The following is a 10,765-nucleotide window of genomic DNA, read 5'->3' on the forward strand; positions in this document are numbered from 1 at the left end:
TATAATGAGCATGGCAAGGTCTTGGGCAGCTGCATTTAGCACCACACCAATGATGAAGAAAATCCCTGTTTTGATTTTCAGCCCCAGCTGTTTCTGATTTAAGCTGAAGCATGGATACCACAGTTTCTTTTGCAGATTTCAATGATTTAGGAATAGTTCCTCCTGCATTGAAGGCCTGTTCAGGGCCCAGTGAATGGACCATGTGACGAAATTCCCACTAATCAACCAATCCTAACCATCCATTTGACGGTTAAAAGTCAAACAGCAATTGGCTCAAATTCCAAAGGGCCAAATTGAAATATCAGTTGGGCCAGCAATTAGGATGGCCTGGATATGTGGTTACCTGTGTAACTTTATGCTCCGAACACAATTGGGCAAGCAATTGGACAGCCTGGATTGTCATATAACCATGACATGTGTATGTTGGAAGAGTTACCACCATTTTTCTTAAAATTGTAGTTAACCATCAAAGGAGTCATCATAAATGTCAGAGCTTAAAAACATCTTGAAAATGGTAGTTTAGTGAGTCATCTTCCTCAAATGTGACACTCATGCATGGCTATTTATCATTTCAAAATTCACATTAATAAATCAAAGATAATCATCATTTGATTGATGGTTATCAAATGGATGGTTAACAGTGAATGGTTTAAATTCCAAGGCAAAATCAAATGATTAATTTCATGTGGCTGGTGAAATTCTGTTTTATGCTCAAAGCACAATCGGTTAAGTTATTTGTACAATCTAGATTATCATATAACTTTTCCATGTTCTGTTGGAAGAGTTCTTACCATTCTGAACTTGGCAGTTACTCCTCACATGGCACACAAGTTTAAACAGGCTCAAACAAAGAAAAACCTTGAATGTATCTCAGAATTATTCCAAACAACAGTTTAGCTTCTTGGTGGTGATGCTCCAAATTCAAAAATCAGCAGTGTGCTTATTTCATTACCACAATAATTTGTGAAAATGATTAGTATTTTCAGCAAAAACAATGACTAGATGTTTATTATCATTTATTTGTGGGCTCCGTGTACCCCACTGGGCATGGATTTAAGTAGCGTTTCAGAACGTGACTCGTCTGGGGACCAAAACCAGTATGACTTGCCCTTTCTTCGGCATACCCATAGACAAATGAATATGCAAATAAAAACTCTACAGAATTATATGATTTTCAGCTCGGTTCTTGAAAATTACCTATATGCACGCTCTCTTTTGCCTACTGCTATTCTGCTTTCTTAAAAATACTAGTTTCGCCTACTTTCTTAGAAATAAACTAAGAAAATGGACATAATCATAAAACCATACAGATTAACTTGAAAATAAATAATTTGGTTTTTTACTATCATCATCCCAAGTATGCTCATCATTAAGGAATAAATATTAGCAGAAAGAAATTGTATTAGACACATACCTGCAAGTTTTTGTAGATATACCAAAACGGTCATAATAGAAGCAAGAACGGAATCTGCACATATCAATTAAATGTCTGAACAACATACTTTATCTAGGTAGTATTAAGAAATATGATCATACAGAACTAAAACAGTCCAATCAGATATTTGGATTGTTAACTCATAAGGTGGCCACACGTTTACAAACATAATGGATGGGTTTAAAAAATTGTCAGTGGATAAGATTCACCCATAGATGTGTTACCTGATGAGCTGACAAGGCCGATTTTTAGGCCAGTTCATCTACACAGTGAGCCCCACTGTTTGCATGGTTCGGATGTCTGCTACATGTGCCAGGTTGGCATGTAAGCTGCATGTAGAGAGGTTCATGAGGGCTCACCAAAACCATACAAAAGAGAATGAAGCTTTGAGATATTACAGGTGCATTGATAAGCTTGTTCAAAAGCTTAGTATGCACCTGAACTGCAGCACGTAAACCACCAAACGCAAATGAGAATGCCCTTGCTAAGGTTAAAAGGGAATTTGCAACAGAAAAGATGCAGAGTATAACCTACATCAACAATCACGAATTAGAATGGAAGTATATCTTTAACTGACAAGTCTTGTTATTTCTTGAATTATCAAACATACCGCTTGTTTTTGTTAGCAAGTGAAAACATGCAGAATCTGTGAAGCATGATCTGCCCTGTTCAAATTCTTCTAAACAATGAGGATTTATCGGGTCTGGATGTGCCCGTTCATACAAGTCTCAAACATTGTTTGGTGATCCACGGAACATTTTTGGGTGAACCATACCATTGACCTAATGGGCCCACTGTGGATTAGGAAAATGTTCCAAATTTGAAGTTGAAAAAGTGTTTCTCCAGAAATCACACAATTCGGGTGATCCTATCCATTGTTCGGAGAACTTTTGAGGATGCAAATGGATGGCTAGGAAAACTCCAACCAATGGTCAACATTCAATTGACAGAAGCCTTCCAATTGGTGGCAAAGTTGTTCCAATCAGTAGGGCATGACAAATTAATGGTTGAGACCTTGTATTTCGGTGCATAGATATGTAGATGGAGTGCTTCATAACTTGGATACTTGTCTGGATACATGTATTCCAAGGGAAAAGAAAAGAAAGGTAATGATTTTTTCGATGTTGAGGCATGGATTCCATTATTAGGGGTCATGTTTAGGATAGCAAGCGGAAAACTCATATTTGTTTGACAACGATCACCTAGTTTCTTGCACTAGTAATCTCACAGTTTGCCTACAACATAATTAAGAACAGGAGTTTCAGTTTCAATCAATCTCCATATAATTACAATCATTTAATTCTCTGAGGTTTTCATAAGGTATAAGAGAAAATAGATACTTGCCTGAACAAGTAAGTTCATCCATTAGATCCGTCTAATTTCAGTACCTTGAATTTCGAGCTTTAAAAAAAAGGAGAGGTAATGTGTATCAATTGTCTGTTCTTTTTTTTTTTTTTTTTTTACTGCTTTGTCATCTCATTTCGGCCTCCGTCTCACATGCAACGCACGTGCCATCCCTAGAAACCATCATGTAGGAGGCGGCATGCCAGGAAATCCCGTCCCAGTTCGGGCATCTCGATCCATGATGACTGACACTGAAATGATCCACACGAAAACACGGAGTAATCCGATCCATACCTTCTCTTGAAGAAGCCCGTAAAACCTGTCCTGCTCTTCTGGTAGCCAATCCAATGGCTCGATTGCGCTCTTGATCAGGCAATCCAGAAGCTTCTTCCATTGGAGATCAACATTGGGAGAATTCAGGACCTGGAAACGGGCGACGAGCAGTAAATCGATGGCCACCTAAATGTACACATTCTCCGTCTTGAAAACCTCTGATCCGCCGGATCCTTGATTCCCATCAGCAATCGACGGTGTAGAGAAGGATTCTAATGCATCGGTGGGGTCAAACGCGTCCGACGGAGATGAAAACGAGGGTTTTGGACCGCTTTACAGACGGGACATACAAACGTGAGAGATTGCATGGATTTCAACATAGATTTCGGAGAATTGGGATCTGAAACATACTTTAGAGAGATCAGTTTCTTGATTTCCTTCTGTGATTGCTGAGATGAACGAAGAATCGAGCGGATCGGCTTCGGATGCAGCTAAGAAAGCTGGATTTAGGGATTTTGCGATGATCTGCGAAAGGGAAAGGGAAATGAGAGAGAGAGAGAGAGAGAGAGAGATTTCAAACGCACCCTGTGGGATTTCTCCTTCGATCGACGGATGGCAGCTTTTTGAGGTGTTTGGATAGTAGAAGACTTCATCCTCTGGGCGCGAAAGTTTGAGAGAGTGAGAAAATGAATAGAGCGATTTATACAGGGGAGTTTTATTTTATGCTCCGGTTACATACGACGCTTGATACACATGCACTCAGAAACTGTACACTGAGCATACATTAACTCAAATCAAACCACCTAAATCGTAGAAATCAGTAACACTAGGTCACAGTCGAGTTTGAACAATCCTAACCTCAGGTTCTTGGACACTTATTTGTTGAAACAGGGCCCTTGGATATTTTTCATTTTTAACCGTCCAATAAATGTCCACCAATATAATAGTTGGATAATAGAATAAGCTTAATTTTTGGTTGATGATACACCTGAAATTTCATAAATGGTTTGGACCATTTAATTTTAATTACTTGTATTCCATGTATTATAAGTGTTTGCATATCATTCATGACCCTTTGGATGCGGATTGCATCCCACCTCGGTCCGTCTCCAGTTGGGAACGGGCAACAACTATGAGTGGCCACCGTGATATATGGCCTGTAAAAAGGTAAACATTTGGCCTCAGTTTCTCCCTAACCGAGGCAAATGGTTAGACTTTTGACTTTTGGCCACAGTTGCTCACTAACCAAGGTAAAAGGGCAGACTTTGACCTCAGTTTCTCATCAACCGAGGCAAAATGACAAACTTTTGGCCTCAGTTCTCAACAACCGAGGCAAAAGGGCAGACTTTTAGACTCAGTTTTTAACAACTGAGGCAAAAGGGCAGACTTTTGGCCTCAGTTGCTCACCAACCGAGGTAAAATGACAAACTTTTAGCCTCAGTTCTCAACAACTGAGGCAAAATGGTAGACTTTTGGCCTCAGTTCTCAACAACCGAGGCAAAAGAGTAGACTTTTGGCCTTAATTTTTCATCAACCAAGGCAAAAGGGTAGACTTTTAGCCTTAGTTGCTCACCAACCGAGGCAAAAGGGTAGACTTTTGGCCTTAGTTTTCAACAACCGAGGAAAAAGGACAAACTTTTGGCCTCAGTTGCTCACCAACTGAGGCAAAATGGCGGACTTTTGGCCTCAGTTTCTCACCAACCGAGCAAAAGGACAGACTTTTAGCATCAGTTTTCAACAACCGAGGCAAAAAGGCAGACTTTTAGCCTTAGTTGCTCACCAACCGAGGCAAAAAGGCAGACTTTTGACCTCAGTTTCTCACCAACCGAGGCAAAAGGGCAAACTTTTAGCCTCAGTTTCTCACCAACCGAGGCAAAAGGGCAGACTTTTGGCCTCAGTTTTCAATAACCGAGGCAAAAGGGTAGAATTTTGGTCTCAATTGCTCACCAACCGAAGCAAAAGGGTAGACTTTTGGCCTCAATTTCTCACCAACCGAGATAAAAGGGTAAACTTTTAGCCTCAATTTTCAACAACCGAGGCAAAAGGGCAGACTTTTGGCCTCAGTTTCTCATCAACCGAGGTAAAAGGGCAAACTTTTGGCCTCCTTATCAACAGATTGGATAGTAAATAAACACTACAGAAACATCAAGAAACATTAAGGTGCGCCCTAAGAAGTTTTTAATGGAAGGACAGGCAATCACCACTGTTTCTTATGGTATGGTCCACCTAATAATTGAATCTGCTTCATTTTTGGCATAATACCCTAAAATGATCTGTAAAAACGGATGGACAGTATGGATACAAATACATACATCAAGGTATTAGAACGACAAGTTGAACATGAATTGACTCTCAGACCTATCATGCCATGATGGCACGTGTGGCATGTACACGTGTTTCATTGCACAAACTTGTGGGCTTAACAAAGCTCTTTGTAGTAGTAAAAACTTGTGTATGTGTGTGTAAACAATGGAATAAGTAAATAACAAATCCATCTTTATTTCACTCATTAACAGAACCAGTTCTCATACAAACATTAATGGTTTGAATCTCAGTCTCAACATTGAATTTTGGTTCTGTAAGAACGTTTAGCTAGGTCAGTGACTCAGTTCAAGTCGAGCCGAGTCACATCGAGTCACCTGGGTCAGTCAGGAGACTCAATCAGTCTCCCCAAAACTCAGCCTAGTCACCCCTAGAAGCGAGTTTTTTCTCACTGACTTTTTAAAACTATAGGTAAAATAATTATATACCTATGGTCATTATATTCAGATATATCATGGTTTGAATAATTAGTGGCGCACTGAGATGCAAATGTCTGTACTGTGGTGCGAAAATAGAATAAAAATCTATCATTGCATGGGTTTGCATTTTCCATTTTGATTCAAAAAGCCTGTTAAAATAATTATTTTGTACTGTTAACACTTTATTGTATCGCTGAATATGAAATCTATTGGTGGAAACATTTTTTCTTGTTACATAACACTGCCTCCATCCTTAATTAGTGTCAAGCTGAAAGCTAATTTAAATAGGGGCCAAATTCATTACAATGCTTCGTAGGATAAACTTATCCCACAAAGTTTTTCTAGGACCCACCTTGATGTTTTCATGACATCCAAGTCGTAAATGTGTGCCCCCTCGCAATCTCCTTGGCACTCGAAAATCAGGCCAATTAACAACTCAGATGGCTACACCATGTAAAATCATGTTGTGGGCCACATTAGTTTTTGAATGGCCTAATTTCGGAGGTGTTATATGTTTGATCAACTGAATATATATATATATATATATGCTCTGAAAATTAATTTAAGTATTGAATTATAATTTTGAAATAATTCAAGATTATTTTAGTCAAAAGTGAAAAGAAATTTTAATATGGCACTACTTTCAGCATTAAGTGAAAGAAAGGGAGTTGAAGAAAAGACTTGTATTTTTTATGAAAAACAATTTATGTTGGATTTGTCAATCGATCTAAATTAGCGAAATCACTAAAAATGTCAAACTTTAGTGGTGAGTGCTGAAAATAAATTTTTATCAAATGGCCCAGCCAGACACATCTTCTAAATGGGTTGGACAGTTATACACGACACTTTCATAACACAATCTATAACATTTTTAATGTTTGGATTTCCCACCCAACTGTTCTCTTTGGCATCAGCGACACGAGGGGATGCACATGATAAAGAAGTATGTATGTCATGAGAACGTCATGTTTGGCCCCAGAAAAGTTTCTTAGGATAAGCTTAGCCTACAAAGTTTGGTGGTGGATTCAGCCTCAATTAGATATATCGCTTCTTGAATTGAAGGAGACTCCAAAGCTATACAATTTCCCCTTTAATAGGTCCAGCCATTTTAGCTTTCGAAGGGATAAAATGTTGGAGTACAAGGCAATCTATAGGGAGGCAAGAGTTACCCCCGTTAGGTTCCCACGCACGCAAGAGTTCTCTACATATTATATTGTCAAATTAAAGAGGTTGCTCGGTTGCTCGAATACATCCCGACGCCACTATATGATTCATTACGACTTTAGCCTTTGAATCCGGGTCATCTTCCAATCATCTAAACCGTTTGTTCTATGCGGTCCAGCTCATGGGAACTTCTCTTGAGGTCAAGTTGCGTGGGCCCACCATGATGCGTGTCGAACATCTACCCTATCAGTCAGATGCACCATTCCATGGTGGGCGTAAGGCTTAAAAAATCAAGTCAATCCGTGACTTTTGTGGGCCACACCACATACAAAAGTTGAGAGGGATTACCCTACGTTAAAACATTCATAATCATTTGTTGGGCCACTGAGAACTGGTTCACAAATCCATCCCATCCATTATGTGTATCCCACTTGGTCTGACCCCACTGGTTCACAAATCCATCCCATCCATTATGTGTGTCCCACTTGGATGAGGGGTCAGCCCAAGTTTCAGACGCATCCAAATTTCAGGTAGGCCCCACCAAGTGCTTTTATATATTTTAGCCATGTCTTCACATGATTTTAGATGGCTTGGCCCACCTGAGTTCCGTATACAGCTGATTTTTGGGACATTCCATAATTTAATGGGGACCCATCAAATGCACGGTGTTGATGTTTGACATACATCATGGTGGGGCCCCCACAGCTTGACCTCATGGGAAGTTTCCATGAGCTCGACTGCATAGAACCTTTTTCCACACACACACATGCGCACCTTTGCTCGCATGTCATGGGTCTAAAATCCGAATGGTCCATGTGATGTGGCACCCCATGAAACTCCTAGGGACCAATTTTCAGCTTGATCCAAAACTTTGGCGGGCCATAGCAAAGAGAGATGCAAATCAAGGAAGGAAAATGTTTTCTTTTGCCATGGCCTATCAAATTTTTAAATCAAGGTAAAAGTTGGGCCTGAGTTTTCATGGGGTGCTGCATCATGTGATCCGTTCAGATTTTGAGTTTATATAACGTGTAATGAGTTCCCAAAAATTCTCGCAGCTTAGCATTGGAATATATATATATATATATATATATATATATACACGGAAACGCTCACATGCGAACTAGTTCGTACGTACTACGTACGAACTTTTTTGAGAACCCATCATACGTGATGTTGATCCAAAATCTGAACCGTTCATGTGAATCAGAACCTCCTGAAACCCCCCGGGCCCAAGTTTTACTTTGATATGAAACTTTGGTGGCTATATATATATATATATATAGAAAGCTTTCAATTCAAATGGATAACGTGGTTATAATTTGGCTCTATGCAGGTTAAAATATTCAATATGAGATTTTTTTTTTTTTTTCCATCTCTAATTCAGAGTCATGTTAAATAAATAATTTGTGTCATTGAAAAAGGCTCAAATTCAATAACTACTGGCATATGTAATTAGTCGGGATGTATGTGGGCAAAACTCCAAACTAATTAAGTATGACAAAAGACAACCTACCAGTAGGGCTGTCAATGGGCCGAGTAGTCCTGACAGGCCTTCGGGCTTGGACCGTGTTGGGCCGGGTTTGGGGTGGTGTATTAGGCCCGAAGTTCGGGCTCTGGCTTAAATCAGGAGCCCGATTGTAAATCGGGCCAGACCCGGGCTTAACTTCTCAAAAGCCTATAAACCCGGCCAAGCTCGACAGTCTTTTCTGAACCTACTTTTTTTTTTCTTCTTCTTTTTCACTCTCTCCCTCTCTCTTACACATGAGGCACACCAAAATATCATTTATCCACGAAGATATTTAGGGCTTGGGATCAGGCAAACTTGGATCGGGTTTGTGTAAATGTCTTGAGCCAGACTCGAGCTAGATTATTTCAGCTTGTCACAGTCCCAAGCTGGATTTGGGCGTAGGTTCAGAATTATAGGCTGGGCTTGGACTAAGCTTGGCCCGACCCTAACCAGGCCCATTGACAGCCCCACCTACCAGAGGATGATGCTTGATCTCATGCATATGCTTGGAACAAATCGAGCAGTACATATTGTTGTCCCACTTTACACTTTATCATAGATAGAAAATAGCACTTTTTATGTAAATACATGCAAGGTTTTGTGGGACTGCATAAATAGTACCATTTTTCAAATCATTATTATATTTTTTATACCAAAACACCTTTTTTCAAATTTCTAAGACGAAAATGCTCCTAGACACGTTTTTCCAATTTTTATGCCTATACCATCATTTATTACAACTCTCCCAGTAACTCTTCTTCCACAATTGCACTCTAGTGATCTTTCCTAATAATCTTTTATGTGTTTCGACTACTTTCTTCTGCATAAACTCACACTTCGAAAAATTGGGTTCTTCTTCTTCTTTTTACTTATTATATTTCAATTTGCTTGTTCTAAAAAGAAAATGAGATGAAAAAATATTACAAATATTTAAATTTTAAAAGATGTATTCTTTTTATTTCTTCAAAAGATTAAGTTAAGATCAATTTCCATGAGAAATTTGGATAAAAGAATATATATATATATATATAGAAACTCCACTCCACTTTTAGAAGATGGATACTTCTTTTTGCAAAAATTATGCTTAATGAGTTTTTTTTGGAAAAAAATTAATATAAGAAGAGGAGAGATATCAAAAAATCTACTTTTAAAATATGGGTTCTTTTTTTTTTCTTCAAAAAATTAAGCTTAGTTTGATCATTTGCAAAGAGCTAGACTTTGATCCCACTTTTAAAAGTTCAAATAGTGTCCAAATGAGATGATTCTAATTTCATTTGAAATTTTCTTTAATTATTTGTCCAATGAGCCCAAGATCACCCTTATCTGACTTGTAACGAAGGAGCAATGACCATTTTTGTGAAATCACATGATGCTGGAAACGAGAGCCAATGCAAGCTGAACTTTGGGTCCACTTTTGAAAGCTTTAAATGGTGTCCAAACAAGCTAGTTCCAAAGCCATTTGAAATTTTGTTGAATTATCTATCTAATGAGCCCAAGATCGCCCTGATTTAACCTGTAACGAGAGAATTATTATTGTTTTTATGGGGATCACATGATGCTGGAAATGAAAGTAAACGCGACCCGAACATTGGGTCCACTTTTAAAATGTCAAACGATCTCCAAATGATATGATTCTAAACTTATTTAAAATTTTATCAAATTATCTTTCCAATAAGCACAAGATCGCTTCGATTCAACCTATAAACTCGAAGGCGATCTGGTAGGCGATTTCAAAGGCGAAAGGGGATCTTGAAGGCGAATATGGTGTCCAGGGCAATGATTAGGGCAAAGAAGCGATGACTATAGACCAGCGGAGCAAATTTCATAGGCCTCTTAAAGAGGGCGATTCACAGACTGTTCGTAACAGGCGCCACAGGGAGGAAGGAGGTAGCTTATTTGTGGGGAATCTTGCATTTAGCATTGCAGAGGAAGACATAAAGAAGGGATTTGGGCAGTTCAGAGACATCACTGATGTCCATATCCCGACCTTCGCATCTTCAGGAAGGGGAAGGGGATTTGCTTTTGTCAAATTCCGTCGGAAGGAGGAAGCCTAAACGGCGAAAGTTATGCTTTACGAGCGCTTTTCGAGCAAACGCAAGATGCTAATAAACAATGTTACCCAGAGATCAAAGCCCTATAATACAATGACTGCTAGAATGAAAACTAGAGTCGAAACGATAAGCCCTAGACAGGCAGAATGGAACCATATCCATTCTCAGAAGCGGGAAAGAGGGCAACCAGGATCAGAGAAACCAGCATCAAAATACTCTTAACCAGAATAACCTCAAATCGTATGCGAAC

This window comes from Magnolia sinica, chromosome 2, assembly GCF_029962835.1.
Source record: "Magnolia sinica isolate HGM2019 chromosome 2, MsV1, whole genome shotgun sequence".
NCBI classification, from domain to species: Eukaryota; Viridiplantae; Streptophyta; class Magnoliopsida; order Magnoliales; family Magnoliaceae; genus Magnolia; species Magnolia sinica.